This window comes from Hesperophylax consimilis, chromosome 27 (genome assembly GCF_061612785.1).
Source record: "Hesperophylax consimilis isolate HC1 chromosome 27, BYU_Hcon_1.0, whole genome shotgun sequence".
In the NCBI taxonomy this organism is placed as follows: domain Eukaryota; kingdom Metazoa; phylum Arthropoda; class Insecta; order Trichoptera; family Limnephilidae; genus Hesperophylax; species Hesperophylax consimilis.
Genome location: NC_142862.1, coordinates 26052344 through 26072702, shown reverse-complemented (window position 1 = coordinate 26072702; position 20359 = coordinate 26052344). Strand labels below are relative to the sequence as shown.

Sequence of the window (20359 nt, the reverse complement as noted above, 5' to 3'; positions counted from 1 at the left end):
CGCCCTAGGCCCCAGACCATGTAGCCGCCCCTTTCTCAGTACCCATCATATTGACCAGGAGTATCCAAACTTTTCAGTAAGTTCCTAGGGTCAAAACCGTTTTAATTTTCCTGCCATTATCATTCATAGTTCATGGGGTGAGATTTATCCAGGTCTTGGCGGCGGATACGTCTGCCCACCTGCTGCGTGGCGGGCCGGATCGAGAGAGACTGGGTGAGGGAGGCCTTTTGACCTTTCCAGCCGGACTATCTTGACCCATCGCAGTTGGAGGGATGTATTCATACGAATGTCACTCCTGGACACACTAATCCCCAGATTCCTACCCACCCCTCATACATTTTCCTTTTCAGAACTTCTTATCTTGTCACGATTGGCCGCCCCTAATATCTGGCCGCCCTAGGCCCGGGCCTACATAGGGCTAAGGGCAAATCCGCCTCTGAGTATTGCATTTATTTATATGGTAATTATTTTGTGTATTGGCCTTGTCCCTTTTTGGTAGCTTAATTTCATTGCACGTCGTATATAATTTTCTTTGAAAAGTATTTTGGTAGTAGGTTGCTTATTATTTTATATAGTATAAATATCATCAGTAAGTACTTACTATACATCTTGTAATAAAGATTAGTACTTAACTAGTAAACTTACTGTACTTTACAACAGAACTGGAAAACTCTGGAACCAATATATAAAATATAAAAATGTGCAATTATTTAAGTTATTTCAGTTCTTTGTTAAGATTTTCTCGAAAAGCTCTCATATGTAGTTAATCTTTTGGGCCATAGATGGTGCTCATAAATTTGAAGCTCAAAATTTCGTAGTAAAACAGTAGTTGCCCATAATACTGACAGAAAAAGATTAGTAATAAAGAATCCTGACATAACATTAATTTGTTGTCTAAATTAGGAATGTACTTGCATGATTTTAATTTTAGATTTTGCAATAACGTTACAATTTGTAAATTAAACGATTCTTGATAATCAACAAAACTGCCGAAATGAAAATCGTTACGTCGAGAAAATCATTACCGACACGATTACATTTTCTGCCACTAGTTGGCGTTAGTTGACAAAGCGCAAGTCGCGCCAAATACTACATGAGATGACAATCAATGAAGCTCAGCAAGAATATTAGAGTTCTTTTAAAAGTAACGATTTAGTGGTAGAAAAGTGAACTATTGCAACGGAATGCTTTTCGGATATTGATTTAAGTTGGAGTTTCTGCTAGTTCTTGTTTTACTCGCTAGATGGCAGTAGTAAAATCGTAGATGTGATTCGCGCGCATGTCAAATGAAGACTTGTCATTTTATTTATATTATTATTATACGAAAATGCAGTCGGGGAGTGTGTGAAAACCCGCGGTCGCCGTGAGATCCATTTATCGGAAGTTTTATATTTAGATCTGTCCATCTGCGCCGCGCTCCATCGCTTGTGTCAAACTCAAAACATCGGAGTTCATATCAAATCGTAGACGCTTCTGTCAAACAGCCATAGCGTACAATCGAGTCATGCTTTTCCATCTATTGTCCGAGAGTACGAAGTGATTGAATTCTGTCCCCAGTTTAAAATTCGTTTATTTCATCTGTGATGTCGCGGGTTAACAAGTGCCCTGGTGCTCCGAGAATGGAGGGCATTGTCGAATTGTGTGATAGAAAAATATAGACAGACAGCCGCCGAAATATTGCGTAAGTAGCAAAGTATTTTTACGTTTTTGCGGCACATACAACATGTGTGTATGTATTTATGTTTCTGGTTTGCGCTGACAGCTAGTCATTTGCGCTTTTATCATCATGTCGGATTCGTTAATGTGTAATAATATATACAATATTTGGCAATCGTCTTGTAAGGGAAACGCTGGCATATATAAATTTAATTTTTGGCAACGGATCTGCTAAACATTAAATCGTCGATGCCCGTCTTTAATAACGTTCATGTTTTTATAGTTTACGTCGCTTCTGGCGTTGGCGTGATGTTATTTTATATTATATAAATATTTATTTCAATGTGAACGTTGATGATACGTATTTTTAATCTATTTCGTGTCGTCCAAACGTCATTTAGAACATTATTTGACGGCTTCGTGGAGTAATGGTATCCGCACTCGACTTGTGGTTTATAGTCAGCGATTGTGGGTTCGTTGATTCCCGCCTAATTGCAGAGAAACAGTATAATTGGAGATAAATGGTTATATTCGTCAACTTACGGGCTTTTTCGATTTGAATGTTATTGGTCTGATGAATTTTTTACAGTTTTCATTAGGACCTTGTTTAAAATGCATAAATTAATAATACATCTTTCGTGTTGTTCAAACGCCAAACGTCATTCTTTGATTTGAATAGTAATGTTATTATCTCGAAATTATAATTAGTTTTGATTTTGGAACGATTTCTCATAATATTCAGTGTTGCCAGAAGGAAGTGTAATTTGCAATCGATACTTGAGATCAGTATCTAATAAACAGACTTCGATGTAAGTAACTATTACTTCCTCTGTACTGACTGACAGCTGTCATTCAAAATCATCAAAAAACGCATAGTGTATACGGTACTATTTGTTGTTATTATATTGTACACCTAATCAGTTTCCGCACAAGCCTAACATAATCTGTTTTATATTGACCCAAACTGTTATTGGCGGCAGTAATTGACACCGTCAGAGCGCGATTTTGGCGTTGTGACGATATTTGATGACGTTATTAATATTTTACAAATGTATGTATATTTTTGTCGTTGAAACTATTCTAAATTGATCATTGTTATAATAATAATAATGGTAATTACTTTCCTAACTGCCGCACTTTTAGGTCTATATTATAGAAATTACACTTATTTATTTACATACACAAAATATGTTCTTATTTTTGCATATTTAGATCAATCAAGTGCCAATCCATCCAAAAAGTCCAAAATGGCGGCAAATATTTTATTAGGTAAATTTGAAACTTTGAACGTGATGAATTCACAACACAAACGCAACCAATAGGAGCCCTGAAAGGTGAGCTCATAATTAAAGCGGCCAATCCGCGCACTTTATCCGTTGTACACAACACTTTGGTTTGGGATGCAGTGAATTTTATAGTTTATATTATTAAAAAAACAATGGTAAAATGTTAAAAAGTCACTGGAGAACACTACCACGTGTTAAACTTTCGTTGTTTTTAACGACGATTACGTTTTATCTTCCGTGGGATTTATTATAAAGTTGTTTACTATTATTAACGATAGCTTGACAGAGCACGACGCTTCGCTTCGTAGGTATTAATAAATTGAGCCTCAATATAAAAAAAACGCACTACCTAACTTTCGGTAATAAGGATTATGTGCCAATGAATATCACACTTGGAACTGAGAAGCTCCAAAATATAGAAGTCACGAAATATTTAGGGCTATTAATAGACTCTAAACTTTCGTGGAATTCCCATGTTGAGCATGTGAAATCTAAAATATCCCCAATAACCGGCGTACTGTACCGACTCCAAGGTCTTCTCTCTACATCTCTACTAAGGGCCACATACTATGCGATGATTCACTCCCATCTGAGTTATTTAGTTAGTATCTGGGGCACTATTACTAAAAAACAAATATCAGAAATACAAGTGATTCAAAATCGAGCAATAAGGAATATCTACCGTCTACCGTGGGATATACATATCAAAGATATATATTTAAAGACAAACATACTTCCTTTTACGGTTCTACCTAAATACAATATCACTTGTACAATATTACAAATCATACATAGATCCTCACACACTAACATCAAACCAGCATTTAATTCAGACATACACCAGCACAAAACACGGTCCCAAAATCTAATACACCTAGCATCGTCTACCCACACAACAAAATTTGGTATTAACTCATTACAATATATTGCATATAGACAATACAATGCATTACCTAATGAAATAAAGCAATCAGTAACTAACAAAAAAATATTAGTTAAAACGCTTAAAGATTATTTCCTGAAAATGTTTTTAAACCAGTGAATTTTCGCTCGCTTTCATATGTTGGTTTACTATGTTTCATGTGTATAGATGTCTCTCAGTATTTCTAAAATCTCTATTCTTAACAAAGTATTTTTCCTTTTTTATTTATTTTTCTTTTCCTTTTCAATATGTTGTATTTTTTTAAAAGTGTAATATCCTTGTAAAATGTATTTTATGTGTCTGTACTTCCCGTAATGAGTTTTATCTCAACTCATTGGGAATAATGTGTTACTTACCATGTTTTTTGTAATACATTATAAATAAATAAATAAAAAAAAATAAAATATGTTCTTATTTTTGCATATTTAGATCAATCAAGTGCCAATCCATCCAAAAAGTCCAAAATGGCGGCAAATATTTTATTAGGTAAATTTGAAACTTTGAAGAAAGATGGAATCATGAATGCATCTTTTACCATCTATCCCGACGTAAATCGTCGTTTGTTGTAGTAATTAAGTTGTAACGAAGTGTAATTTCCATAATCTGTGTCTATTAAAAGTGGAGCGGTTAGAGAAATATTTACCAAAATGTACCTTTCAAAAGTAAAAATATTTTTCTTTTAACCGTCTTCGTGTTGCCATTACAAGCAATCCAACAAATTTTCGATAAGTACCTACTAAATAATAATTATTATCTCGCTATTTCAGCTGAAAATTCTCGCTAAATGGAAACTTTTCCTAGAGTGGCATCCCCAGATATATATATATATATATATACTGAACATGAGAGGGAAAAAACGAAGACATTTTTATTATAACAACATGGAGTAGAGAGTCGTGTACACTCGATTTCCTATCACGGTATTCATAATAATTGAACTAGATCCTTGTTAGAATCTAGTTGGAAACTCTCCAAAATTCTTAATTGATAATTTTCCTTTGTTTCTTTGTTAAAACAATCTAATATAGTCTCGTTCACGTATTGTGAAATGTTGTGATTTCATTTTGCTATTCTATTATTATATAAAATCATTTTAGAATTTATAATATTTAGAAAGGACCCAAACAACCAAACTATAAGATTGTGTGTATTGGTATACAGTGAGGTCCTTACCAAACTTTTCTTCAAAAAATGCAATTGTCTTGCTCGCACCTATCAACATATTCTTATTAGCGAGAAAGGGAGAAGTATTTGAATATTATTTTTTATACAGTTATTCGAAAGGTTTTATACAGTGTGTTATATTTTTATTATTTTAAACAAAGTGTGTTCGACTTAACTCTGGTTTCGATAGTTTTTTTGAAAATGTATTTTTAATGTGAATGCCGCACCAGAGTCCCAACTGCTAACTCCCAACTGTCTGAGACCAGTGAGACTATGGCATAACCAATTATAGTATGTTGTGTGGCTTAAGGTGCGGGGAGTGGGAGGTAGGGAAAGTAACTGGCTATTCAGAACTAATTACCAAACACGGCTAAAGCCAGTTTAAGCAACGTTTCGTCGGTCTCTCACCACGGCGATACTTTCTCAGTATCTTCACCCTGGAACTATGAAATAGCATCTTCTGTCATTTTCGTATATTCTCTTCTGCTTGATTGTGTTATCATTTGCTATTTTATTATACTATCTTTTTCTTGCTCGTGTTGTCTTCTGCTGTTTTTGTGGATCATCCTTCTGCTTGCTTATGTTGTCTTCTGCTGTTTTCTTCTACTCTCTTCTGCTTGCTTGTGTTATCGTCAACTATTTTAGTGTACTCTCTTTTGATTTATTCTCTTCTGCTATTTTCGATATATTTTGTCATATATTTTTTACTTTGAACTTGTACTATCTTTTCCTATTGTCTTGTATTATCCTCTCCATTTTTGTTATTATATTCTGCTTTGCTTGTATTCTATTGTGATATTTTCGTATTATCTTCTAATTGCCTTTGATATTTTCAACATTTTTCTTTTATCTCTCTTTTTATTTCATTTGTAGGTATTCTTAAAATAATGTATATCTTCTTTGTATTATTGTACCTTTTGTTTTTTTTTTTAAATCAAAAACACTGTATAAAAAATAAATAATTGCAAACGGACATTTTGGTTCCAAAAGCCAAATAAGTAAAACTGCTCAAGGCACCCTCAATATTAAGAGAACAGAGAACCCTTGACATTCCAACCCGCTTGAAATTATGGACACTTTCCTTCATAGTTGAAGCATCAACTATTATAACGATCTGCCCTTCGATAAATCGGTGGCCTCTCAAATGCCACCTCCAAGGCTACATTAAAGAGACACTCTATGTAGCCACTAGATTAGTGCTTTGTTGCCACCCACCTTAAATCAACCGTGAAAAATCACGGGATATTATTTTAGGACTAGCTTTACCCCGCCACGCGTTGCTGTGGCAGTCTGTCTCTGCATAGTGAAACAATTGCGCGTGTTTATTACGTCCAACAGATTGTGCTATTTTTAAAAGAAATTATGTTTGTCTAACAGATGGCACTGTTTTTTAAAAAAAACATGTTTTACCTGTCTCATGCGATATCTATATGATATAGGTATATAAAAACACGCGTATTCGAATGCAACGTTTTGTCAAAATTTGAAAGCAATCGGTAAAGAACCTTCGGAGACTTAGGACGGGTTGTGTCGGAGAATTTGAACAATTCATCAAATTTCAACGTTCATTTTCAGGTTCTGTGAAAGATTTTTTCAAGTTCTGTTTTTATTTCAGTTCTGTCAAGCAACTAGCCTATAATGATATAATAACAGAATTTGAATAGGACTTTCACAGAACCCGTAAATGAACGTTGAAATTTGATGAATTGTTCAAATTCTCCGAAACAACCCGTCCTTAAGATGTTGAACAAACGATCATTTAAATTTTGATATATATATATAGAATTATTTGTATATCTAGTTGGAATCAAAAAGACCTCAAATATAAATATAACTCATTATTATAATTTTTTTTATATAAATTCATTTGACTTTTGAGACAGATTGATGTACAAAATTAAAATGCAATTTTTCTGCTACACTTCAGGGAGAATTAATTCTTACTGCTGCGTTGATTCGATTACATTTTGCATCCCCTATATCACAACCTGCCCCTAGTTTCTCCACACTCCTTTTAACAACCTGCCCTTAATTTCCCCAACCCTTTTAACAACCTGCCTTTTTTTCCCCATACCCCTTTTAACAACCTGCCCCTATTTTCCCCATACCATTTTAACGGTGACCGGGTATCTCATCAAAATGACAGTTCAACACGTCTACAAAAAGTGATATAAAGTCATAAAAAGTGATGAAACAAAACTAGGTTACATATGTATCTATTTAAACTTGTTCTTGTTTCATCACTTTTAATGACTCCATATCACTTTTTAAAGGTGTGTATAATTGTCATTTTGATGAAATATCATGGAACCCATTTTAACAACCTGCCCCTAGTTTCCTCATACCTATTTAACAACCTACCCCTAGTTTCCCCATATCCTTTTATCAACCTGCGCCTAGTTTCCCCATACCCTTTTAACAACCTGCCCCTAGATTCCCCATACCCTTTCAACATCCTGCCCCTAGTGTCCCCATACCCCTTTTAACAATTTGCCCCTAGTTTCCCATACCATTTTAAATACAACATGCCCCGGAATCTTCCCACCCTTTCCTACATGCTGTATTTCAAGCTCTGTGATTGGCTGCAGGCCCGATGCATCCGTTGCCATGGCGACAGCTGGGATAGCTGCGACGTCACCAGGGGGTTGGCTGGGAGGGGTGGGGAAAAGGGGTTAATGGACCTACCCCCATAAACTGGGTCAGGCCTGACTGATGCGCATCTGTGGTGGTGCAACGTGTGGACACGTGCAATGTGCAACAGTGTGCGTGCTATATATAATAATAATGTTATAATTGCAAATAATCATTAGCTTTGCTATTCTGTTTCGCTCTGGAGAGTACATTTCGGCATAAGTGCATTTAATAAAATGGCGTCTCTTCTTATTTATTAGGACTTACGTAAGGAAAATAAACGGTTTGCGAAAAATTGCGAATCTCTTCAAATTATTGATAATCCAATTAAAAACGGGTTTGCAGGCCTTTTCCAGATAAACTTTTAATCATTTCCTAATATGTGTCGAAATGCGAAAATATTAGAATTTTCGTGAACACTTGTTCCGACATCGTGATAATATATTCGTCATTTACTAAAGGTTTATCAGGAAATCCATTAATTCATTCGTTAAGGCCTGCAATCCCGTTTTAAACCGGATTACGAATAATTTGATGAGATATTAATAGATTAGCAATACTCATTTTTCTCCGTGCATCATATCTTGCATATGTGTATATCAAATATGACGTTCCGAGCTAAAAATAGTTGCGTTTACGTGTAAATTCCAGATAGAAAGTACCATGTAGTGATGCAAGAGTTTCGTGAGTTTTTAGTAAGTCTCATACAAACGTTTTTAAGCTAATAAGATTCTCATAGGTTTCTGCGTAGGATGATATCTTTGATTTCTTGTTTAGCCCCAGAAAGTTATGGCACGATCAAGTTAATCATAATATGCTTGATTAAGGTCATGTCAAGAGTCGGGAATAACAGGAAACCATGTATGAATGAAGCAATGGCGGTTTGCCCATACATTATTGTGTGGCTTTTGTAGTTAACTAGAAATTAACAGAAGGCAGTCGAAACATAGCGTGGAATGAAGCCAAAAATCTACAATGCACTCTATCAGACTATAGAAATTAGATCTAAAAATATATCGTCTTTCAGCATATACAAAAACGTAATAAAGACTTGGATCACTACCATTGACACAAATACTTACCTGCTATAACATCCTACCTTTTGTATATTTACAAAACCTTAATTTTTCTATTTTTTAACCTTTTTTTCTTAATTATAATTTTGTAAAAACGGAATTATTTGTTTTATAAACTGCACTTAACAAAATAAGTATACCCACGAACTGGCGATGCCTATGTGGGATTTTTTTTTGGTATATATGCATACTATTCTATTATATTTTTTTATTTAAGTGTATCATTTTATTTTTCTTATCTTAAAGCTACCTTTTTTATTTTTTATAGTACCTTCTTTACCTGTGAATAAAATGCTTTTTGTAGTACTATAATAATTTTAATAATGTAATACTAGTTTTTGTAATACTTAATTTTTGTAATTATATTTTAATGCATGTAACAAAAGAAAATTATTAATAAAAAAAAATTGACTTTAGCCATGCCTTGTGACCAGATCTGAATAACGAGGTTTTCATCTTCCCCAACTCTATCCCCTCCACTCCCTGAACCTCAAAACATACACCCCTACAATAGGGATGCATTGTCCAAATTGCTTTAGACGGTTGGGAGCAGTTGGGACTCTTGCGTGGTATTCACCTTTCTCAGAGTGGAAGATACTCTCAGTATCGCCCTGGTGTAAAACCACCATGCATAAATTAAACGTTGCTTAAAATGTCTTTGCCGGTAACCAGATCTGAATAGCCAGGTACTTACCTTCCTCTTCTCCATTTCCTTCCCTTCCCCACTACCTTCAGCCTCGCAACATACCCCAATTGGGGATAGTTGGAATTCTTGTGCGTTTTCGCACTGTAAAAAATGATCCCAAACAGGAAAATAATGTCCCTCAGGGCCTGTCATTTTTGGTGATGCTGTGTAGTCTGTGGAGGGTCTTTTTAATGAAACGAAGTTCTGGGATGTGTCGGACGATTGGTCGAGAGATATAAGCTGGAGAGGACAAAGGGTTTACCCAAACCGACATTTTCCGATATGGACCTTCACACTGTTGGTGGGCATGCAACTCCGCCGCTAAGACAGACCTGAACACACCACACCTGATGAACTCGGGCACCCCTGCAAGTCAACAAACGCAGCCAATACCGAATTGTTTGGTATTCTATCATCTAGAAGTAAACAAAGGCATGAAAACACTAGGCTTCGTATTAAGAACAACTAAAAACTTTAACTCCATACAAGAACTGTTATACATATCTCTAGTTAGAAGCATAATTGAATACAACTCAGTAGTTTGGTCTCCCTCTTACAAAATTCACATTAATAACATTGAGCGAGTACAAAAAAAAATTCTACGTTTTATAAATTTTAAATTAAATATCCCACTAGAAGACTCACAATATCATTTTTTATTAAATACTCTAAAAATACACACATTGGAAGACAGGCGTAAAATAAACGACTTAACTTTTTTATTCAAAATTCTAAACTCTAAATTCGACTGTTGCGAACTTCTGCAACTCATAAACTTACGAATTCCTACAATAACATCACGACAAAATACACTATTCCACTGCAACACACATAAGCGCAATTACATTGCGAACTCTCCAATACAACGGTTTCACACTATGGGAAACCAATACTTAGGTGATGTCGATATTATATTTAATATTAACTTTGCGAATTTTGTGGATTACGTAAAAGACATTTAAACACTATTCCTAAATGGAAGTTATATTTTTTTTAAGCCATTCAAATCGCTGTATTTTTTAATTTATGTTTTTTTTATTTTTATTATTTCTTTCTCATGTTTCAAAACTGTCATTGAAATTGTACCACCTACATGAAAAAGCCCTCTGGGGGTTAAATAAATGAATAAAAGAATAAATCTCTATTTACCCCTGCATATAGATGGCGTGATAGTGTTTAAATCCCTTTGTTTTTCCATTTTCTAGTATTTTAAATAAATTAAGGAAATAATCTAACTCAGGGGCATGAAAAATATGGATCCCGGGGTTCCGATCAATTTAATTAGTGTGCCGCATAGCATTCACTGAACCCGTTCCCTGAACTGCATCGGATATCAGACGTTACTCGGCTGAAAGCTCTCAGCAAATGGATTTGGAAAAATGATGTTTACTTTTCTTGATGCATAGATTCCTAAATACAAGTGCCGGTACACCCGGAAAATTTCAGGGGTCTCATTAAGTCGGGAGGGTCGTGACGTTTTCAGTCGTTACCATGGTTTGGACAACACCGGCTGCAATTTGCAATTTCTTCCCGTGGGGCTACCTAAAGAAGATTTTTTTTTAAATCAGTCTCATATCTTCGAAGAACTCGTTCGGGTGAAAATCGCAGCTATACCCATCGGGATTTCCCAAAATGCGAAATCGCCTTCATCAATGTATCGCTGCTCGGGGCCCATCGTCTTTCTGATGTCATCTTCAGTTGATTTTACCCCTCGCCATTATCTTCTCGTCTATTGATTCCTATGTCTGTGCTAAGTCCTGATATTTTTATTGCAATTAAAAAGAGTTTTGGATCGTTGTGTTATGTTTCATACTTTTTCGTTTGAGAGTGGTTAATATTGTCTTTGACGATTAAAAATTATTATCAGCTGTTTTGATCAAAAAGTTATTCCACTATAGAAATATTATTTGTGTTAGTGATGTACCGATTCGATTATAAGATATCGATTAGAATTTAGATTTTATAATCTTAATCGTGCATCTGTGAACGATTATTTGATAACAATTTACACTGAACGGATTGTCAATTTGTCTTAATCTATTATTAATCAATATTTTGGCAGCAAAATAACAAAAAAATCAACCCGTTAAAAGTTTTTTTTTACTGTAACGTCAAAATTTGGCTAAGGATTGTAACTTCCTTCCGAGGGACCGGATTCAACCACACTACCGACCTTGCCAGATGCCGATGGGGTAGGACCGACATTCATTTCGTTTATTGACTGCTGTAATGTTATCCGAATTCAGAGAATTGCAAGGAGAAAAATGAGTATTGCTAATTTATTAAGAACCTCTTAAAATTTTTCGTAATGCGGTTAAATACGGGATTGCAGGCCCTAAACGAATTAATTGAAAGGTTTCCTGATAAACTTTTAGTAAAAAACTAATGTATCACCACGACGTCGGAACACGTGTTCATAAAGATCCTAATATTTTCGCATTAGGCCAATATATATTATCAAGGCAAACGCAGGTGCATGAACACGTGTTCCGATAAATTATGAATTTACTAAAAAATTATCAGGAAACGGCCTGCAATCCCTTTTTTAGTCGGATTACTATGAAAATACCATTAATATAATGCATTGTTATCTACAACGAGTATATCTGCTGAGTTTCGGCTCGATCGGATACCGGGAAGTGGGTTAATTTCCGCTTCCAAAATTTGCTTTCATTCATTACCGAAAACAAAAGTAAAATTCAAAGTATTTAAAAAAAAATGTTTTAACTGCTCTTCTGGCCGCCTGCAAAGTTATACGTGTCAAGCTGTGGCCGCGTTAACGTTTTATTCATACCAATTTACTGCGTGACGTGTTTTATGGGCTGCCGTTAGATAAAAATTCTATTTTAGAAGATAGCAACTTCGATCGTTCTTCGTAGCACTTTCCTTTGTGTCTTCCACAGGCCATATAAATTGCTAGTAGTTCTTTGAGAACTGTAGACTCGAGTACAAAAAATGTGTTTAAAATTTTCTGTTATTTAAAAAAAATAACCCTAAATCCTCTCAAATCATAAAATTCGTAAGTTGGAACTCAAATACCTACCTACTTAATTATAAACCTATAGTTTGTCTAACAGATGGCGCTATTTTTCATTAAAAAAAACATATTTTCACCTGGTACAAGTAACATCTCTATAATATAGGTATATAAAAACACACGCGTAGTCGCAGTCAGTAAAGAAATTTCCGAATTTTAAGATTTTGAACAAACGAACATTTACATTTTTATTTATATAGATTAATACGAGTATTAATATGTGTACAAAACTGTTAAAATAAATGGTGGTAGAGTATATAAGAAGGTGAATTATCGAATAAATAATATAGTTTCTTAAAGCCTGTGTCTGCTAGACGTTTGTTTACCGGTGACGCAGGTGATCACTGATCGCTGATCAACTGGGAGAGTTGCCATTTCATTAGCTAATAGATTTAATGACCACTTCCATAATTGATACCCACCACTTGGCTATATGACGAAATTACACAGGTATGAATTTCTCGTATCGATTTTAATTACACTTCCAGAATTACACACGGAAAAAATTTACACATTGTGAGAATTACACATACTGGAAATAACAACAAAAAACCTTTTTTGAAAATGTGAAATTTGTTTAGCACGCACTGTGTATGTAATTCCGGCCTCCGTGGTCGAGGGGTAAGGTTCTCGACTAGCAATCCGGAGGTCGCGGGTTCAAATCCCGGCGTGCGCATGTAAATCTTATTGGTGCCTGGTGTAAGACCACCATTCAGAGTTGAAATGATGCTTGAAATGGGTTAGCCGTGTTTAGTGACCAGATCTGAATAGCCAGGTACTTGTCACATACCTATTGCCCATCCCCCCCCCCCCCTACTACCTTCAGCCTCAGAACATTTCCCAATTGGGGATGCCATGGTCTCACTTGTTCCAGACGGTTGGGAGCAGTTGGGAAACAGTGTTTTTTCTGAAATAATTATAAATATATTACACGGTGTTTTTTTTAGTATATAACCTTACCTAACCATCGCCTCGCAGGGGTAGGCAGAGAGGACGTATCGTTACACCACACACTTCTTGCCTCATTCACATGCATACACCGTCTCATACATACTCTTCTATTATTCTGACACTTAACATGGCCCGACTCAAGTATCTGATTCATTTGATCGTGCCATGTCTTCCTCGGGCGTCCCCGACTTCTGCTACCATTCACATCATATGTTATCCTTTTACTCATCTCATTTCAACAGCATTCAGTCTACTTTCACCATTTCTCTGCCAGTTCCATGCCTCACTTCTATACATCAGGGTAGGTACCAGCACTCCATTGTGAACTGCTAACTTCGCTTCTTTGGATAATTTTTTAATAGCGCCAACTACGTTCAGTCCTCCATCAATGGAGTTACCTGCATTTACCCTTCTTTCAATATCTCTGTCAGCCTTCCCATCTCTCGTAAACATACTACCAAAATACACAAAATACTCATTCACCTGCTCCAAGTATTCCTCATTCACAGCTATATTGCACACTGTTTTCTTACTCTCATTTTTCAAACACCATTATTATGGTGTCAGTATGTATATCTAAATAGTATAAAATAAAGTCGCTATCCGCGTCTGTCTATTTGTGCGATTAGTTCTTCTAAAATAAAATAATTGAAAATTGGTTTGAATTTTTTTCAATATATGTTGACAGGGTTGACCGAGCACAGAACACACAAACAAATTTACAGACCGATGAAATGCGAAGTGGTCAAGTCAACAATGAGAAAACTATTTCAGCAACCTGAAATAGAAAATAATGTATTTCAATAGTTATTTCATTAAAATTTAAATCGATTGTTTACTTGGCGGTCGTTAATATTGATGTGAAAGTGTTAAGGTTATTTTTTTTCTTCTCTTATTTAACCCAAACTATGAACCTTAGTACCTAAAATAGATTCTTTGTTTGGGTTTGATTAAAAATAATTTTGAAAAAACCAGCCTAAAAAACCTATTTTAATATTACTAGCTTTATTTTATTTTGCGTTGCTGCGGTCCTTGCAGGACTTTCAAGAGCATTCTCGAACTTTCCGGAGACTTATAGATTCACCGACACACTCCGCCACTCAGTTTGGATCCTTATAGAACCTTCTAGAGCATTCGAGAACCTTCGTGAACTTTCTGTAACCTTCTAGACTCACTGACACGCTCCGCCACTCAGTTTGGAACCTTATAGAACCTTCTTGAACTTTCTACTTTCACAACCTTCTACAGCATTCGAGTACCTCCCTAACTTTCTGGAACCTCCAGACTCTCCGACACAGTCGGCGAGCCCATTCTAAAATAATCTGAAGCATTCGCGGCCTTCCCATAACAAAACACATTTTTGTCACCCACTCCCACCCACGCTCAGCCACCCCCACCAAACTCTCTTACTTTCGATGTGACACCAAGGGTACCAAGGCTATCTACCAGCATAGCCACCGGTGGGTGGCAGTGGCTGGTTGTCAATAAAATTAATAATATGCATTATTTTCCATTTCTATTGTTTTTGTTATTTCTGTTGTAATATTGTTAAATGTTTTTTTTTTAAATTAACCGTGTCCCGTGTGTCTCTCTGTATACATTTCACGGTAATATCTTAACAGTATGCATACACAATCATGTTACTAGTTTGCACAGTAGTGAATACGCTCCCGGTAAACCCATGGCAACGCAACGCGGAGTTGCCCGGTATCGGGGCAGGGGGTGGCAGTATCTGTGGGGCGGTAGTGAGAGGGGGGGCTGCGCGGGGATACGCAACTACTTGGTACTGGCCGATCGAATTGACTAGATGCAGGTTGTTTTGTATACAGAGTGTGCACGGTGAAGGGTGGCAAGAAAATAATATCAACATATTTTGTTTTCGATAGAATTCTCTTCTCATGTGGTCGTAGAGGTTTTTTTATATTTGAGTACCGCTCAAGAGTCCCCAAATGCTCCCAACCGTATGGAGCTAGTGAAACTACCCCCAGCATCCCCAATTGGGGTATTTTTTGTGGCTGGAGGTAGTAGGGAGACAAAGGAGATGGATAAGCGCTTTATTAGCAGCAGACACATACCTGGACGGATGACGAACCTCGTGCTGGCACTGTTGGTGGATGCGGTGAACTCGCTGCAGCAGCTGGTCCAGTTTCTTCACCACCTAGGATTCTTGCTGCAGACTCTCCATCTTCTATCTTCGTGTCACCTGTTCCTGTACTTTATTTTACTTAACTTAACTTTATTTTTGTAATATTTAATTTTTTTTAATACCTGCATCAACTGTAAAGCGCCCCTGGGGTGATATCTCAAAAAAGCGGCGCTTTAGAAATTGTCCAATAAATAAATAAGAGGAAGATAGGGAGGTACCTGGCTAAGCAATTTTCAATTCTGAATTGTGGTATTTCACCAAAGCGATACTGACAATTTCAATAATACCGTACTGATACAACTAGCTTTTCTTGAAATGTACTTTGTCCGTGTTTGGTGACCAGCTCTGATTAGCCACCTACTTTCCATCTTCCTCTTCCTCGTCACCTTCCTCACGACAGCCTTACAACATACCCGAATTGGGAACGCCATAATCTCACTGGCTGCAGATGGTTGGGAGCACTTAAGACTCTTTTCAGTTTTTTATGGACTGCACGCCACACAGTGGGCTTAAAATCGCCTTTCATAGACAAAGAGACTTGAATTTTAAAGGGTCTTTTTTTGGCTAGAAATGGATTCTACTGATCATTACTATGCCATAAAATTTCGTAAGAAGCAATTGCGTGTACAAATGAAGGAGTTATCTTTTTTTTAAGAAAAAATTGTATGGTACTGACAATAAAAATGAGGCTATCTTTGGAATCATAAGGTTGGCCATTATATCCTTACACACAGATATACTACTATTTATTTGTATTTTTTGACATACTCCGTATTGTGCCGCAACTTGCGATTTTTTTTTTTTAAATCCTTAAAGTTGAAAAAAAAACTTTTTTACGTTGATGATTCATTTTAATGCTTAAATGCTTTACATATGAGTATGCTTTGTCTAGTTTACAATATTTTATTGACACTATAAACCAGAAATCTAGCCAAAAAAAGACCCTTGAAAATTCAAGTCTCTATTTTTTTTTTTTGTTTTTTTTATATTTACTCCACACAGGAGGCCCTGAAGAAAATAATTTCCCTCGGGGCCTATGTCATCTTTGGGGATGCTGTGTGGAGGGTCTTTTTTTGAGAGGAAGGAGTGAACATGGGTCTTGAAGAGTCCCATGTTGTAGGAGGGAGGAAACACAGAGGCCGGCAGTTCGTTCCACAGCCGAGCTGTTGAACTTAAGAACGAATCGTAGAAGCGACCCGTTCTCATGTGACAAGTGTCAACTGTGTACAAATGTTGGGCGCGCGTTTGGCGTGTATCCCGACTACGCACCGGTGCTGAAGGGATCAATGACGCTAGTTCCTCAGAGCATCTTCCATTGTAATACCGATAGAACAAGGACAGCATACCTACCTGACGCCTGTGCTCTAAAGATTGCAGTCCGTTTGTTAAGATTGGGGAATCTATCAAACGGACCGCCCGTTTCTGCACAGAGTCAAGGGTTATGTCTATGAAAAGCGATTTTCAGCCCACTGTGCGCCACTGCGTAATACCTACGTATGTTTTATTCGCATTTTTTTCTCGGCCATCCGGTACTCGAACACAAGCACCACCGTGAGTACTACTACCATATCAAACCGCTAGTATAGTCATGACCTGCCGGCACGAGTTCTAGAGGGGGATGTTCGGCGAAACCAGCTGGGATCGGTACCATGGGGGGCAAGCTTTTACCTCGGGTAGTTGGGGACGGGAAGGCATATCTGTCCGGGTAACGGTGAGCCGTAATTAATTAGAGCAAAGGGGAGGTTTGGGGAGGGGAATCATGCTTTTTGAAAATTGTCTTTGGAATAAAAGTTTTTACTGTTCTTAATTTGTAATTAAGCCCTCGCATTCCGAATTTATATCGATTTATAAACACGTTTTGGCAGAATTTGAACAATTCATCAAATTTCAACGTTCACTTTCGGATTCTGAGAAAGTCCTATTCAAGTTCTGTTATTATATCATTATAGGCTAGTTGCTTGGCAGGACGGAAATAATGACAGAACTTGAAAAAATCTTTCGCAGAACTTGAAAATTAACTTTGAAATTTGAAGAATTGTTCAAATTCTTTGAAACAACTAAGTTAGTCCTAAGTTTACCCGTCGTTAGTTTTTAAGTCCCTAAAAAAAATACATGTTGTTTTTTGAAGACAATATCTATACATTTGTAGAGTCCAAACGGTAATTATATGAAACTAGTACAGCTTGACACTTCTTTACTACAATGCTACTGCAATTTCGCATATATTAGTGCACTATTTTTTGTCAAATACGTTTAGAATATTTACTTATTTAATTTTAAACAGGAACGAAATTCACAGCGTGTTTCTGTACAGCGGTATTATTGTTGTTCTATTGTTGTTACTAAATAAAAAATTAAACATATTCTCTTCAAACGGTCTTTCTAAAGATAGAAATAAACAATGGCGTAGAATTCTGTTTGTTAATAACGATACTTCTAAAATTATATATAAAAAAACAATCCTGGTACTATTCAACTGGCGTTTTACACTAATAACAAAATGAAGAAATATATTCTTAATAATAAAGATAGCAAAATTCAAACAAAAAATCAGGAGTTTAAAAACTCAATTGGGATGATTGTAATTTATTTTACAAAGGTAGAACCAATAGAAACTTTGAAGTCAGAACTAAAGAATATCGCAGGGCTCTAAATGGAAATAGTGAATCTGAGTTTGCAAATCATTTTTTGAATAATGATCACACTTTCGATAAAAATTCAGGTCTTAAAATACTTCACTCAGGATATAAAGCATCGCAAATAAATAATTTTGAAATTATAGAAATTAGAAAACATGTCAATATAAAATCAGATATAATTAATAAGCAAAAAAAATATAAATAATAATGAAAAATGCCATTACAAAGTGATAGCTTCCAGAAGAAATCTTCTTATTAAACGATCGATCGAGTTTTATCAAATATTTTCACAATTTTCTGTGAAAATATTTGTTTCACGTGAATAATTAGAACTAGAAAACAACGCCTTAAAATGGACACAATTGCTGACGAAGCCGCTCAGGTGGTGGCACTACTGCAAACAGGGATCCGGCAGTGATGTTGCTCGGATGAACGATTTCAAGAGACTGGTGGCTTCATCCGGAGGCGTGGATTAGGGAAACGACGCTGCACATCCGCAATAAACGATCCCTTTATTGTCTCATAAGATTTTGCTTTAGGTGCGATTTCGTTACGCCGAGTGTATTTCGAATCTTGGAAGATTGCTTCCAAAACTTAAGCCGCCGCATTCTCAATTTCTACCGATTCATAACATATTTCTCTTTAACTCAAAGTTAACTTTCCAAAAAATATAAATGTTATTTTTTAAGATAATATCTATACATTTGTTATGCCGAAACGTTAATTATATGAAATTACCTCGATAGAAAAAATTCGCAAAGTAAGCACAAAAATTATTAGAAACACGTTTTGTTCTATTATTCTATCCTTAGGAGATACACATTACACATACAGCATAACGGACTACTTTGTAGGCGTTTTTAAATATTCAATTCCGTTGTACATTATTTTGATGTATCTCATAAAGTTTATCGAACGTTAGTAATGTAAGCGCCCGAAAATATTTGTTTACGACTTGATTACAAAACATCGACTTTATATAAAGATAATATTAATGTATTATATATATAAACCTTCCGGAAATAATTCTCTAAATGATAGTGAAAACCCTATCAAAATCCGTTAGGTAGATTAGAAGAACTAAGCGCACAAACAGACAGACGCGGATAGCGACTTTATTTTATACTATTTAGAGATATTACAGGTATGAAAAAAATCAAAGTGTATCTTTAAATGCAACTAAAGCATCTGTCGAGAGATTTTTGCTTTATTTCAAACGAGTCGTGTTTTATGAAATATTTCACCATTAATGATTAACGTTTTTAATATTAGCGCGCTTCCTATAACATTAGTATTTACATATCTCCCTTTCAAACAATCTTTGAACGCTTACTACGGGGCCTTAACACCTGGACTCCGGTGATGGGTCTGATTTGACCCAGTGTTTTTTAAATAAAAGATTTTGCCGCAAATATCTCGTTTAGGCTAATTTACTTTTGTCTATTCTTTCATCAAATATTTACCCACATTTCGACTCAAAAATGATTAAAATCGGACACGTTTTAAAAAAGTTATTAGAATAATTGTGTATAAAAACACGCAAAAATTCCATTTTTTCTCAGTTGAATTCGAGCAGCCGACGAAACAGCATATCTCTTGCTCTGTCCTTCCGTCTTTGTCTCTCACAGTCCCGCGCAGATGTTGTCAACCATTCGGGCACATTTCTAGTATTGTGATTTTTGTTTGTGACTTTGTTTAAAAAGCCTTTTAATTTCATCAATCTGGACCCACCATCGCCGCATGTGTTTTATTTTGAACCTCCGGGTATTACGTGTTAAAGGAACCGACAAAACTAATATTTACAAAGACGCAGAAGCGGGCGCATGGCGCAGCTGTAAAGCGTGCAACCACCTCCATAGCGCGAATGGCCTTCAAGTTAGGCGGACGAATAAACAGCAAGGGGAGGAAAGGGATTGAAAAGGAGTTTTGCAGTACCCAGTAGGATTTGCACTCGATCCACCTGACTATCAGCCGAGCGTGGTGAACATCGGGCGTTCAACCACCTCAATAAATGGCTTTTAAATGCTTTGAAAATGAATATTACTGCTAGTGCAGGTCAAATTTTCCAACTTTGAAAACGACACTTAACACTATATGGTCAGGCATTTTGCCGCCAAATTGGGGGCGAAGCTCGGGTGTTTTTTTTAATTTTAGCGCCAAAATTAG

At 36.1% G+C, this 20359-nt stretch overlaps 1 protein-coding gene across 1 annotated transcript in view; it reads left to right on the top strand.

The window, feature by feature from the left end:
* Nucleotides 1–1336: 1336 nt before the first annotated feature.
* enc (R3H domain containing protein encore) overlaps nucleotides 1337–20359 on the top strand; it is a 118099-nt gene continuing 99076 nt past the window's right edge. Inside the window, exon 1 of the mRNA XM_089648351.1 lies at nucleotides 1337–1681. The gene's annotated coding sequence lies outside the window, so the exon portion shown is untranslated. The remainder of the gene's footprint in view (nucleotides 1682–20359) is intronic.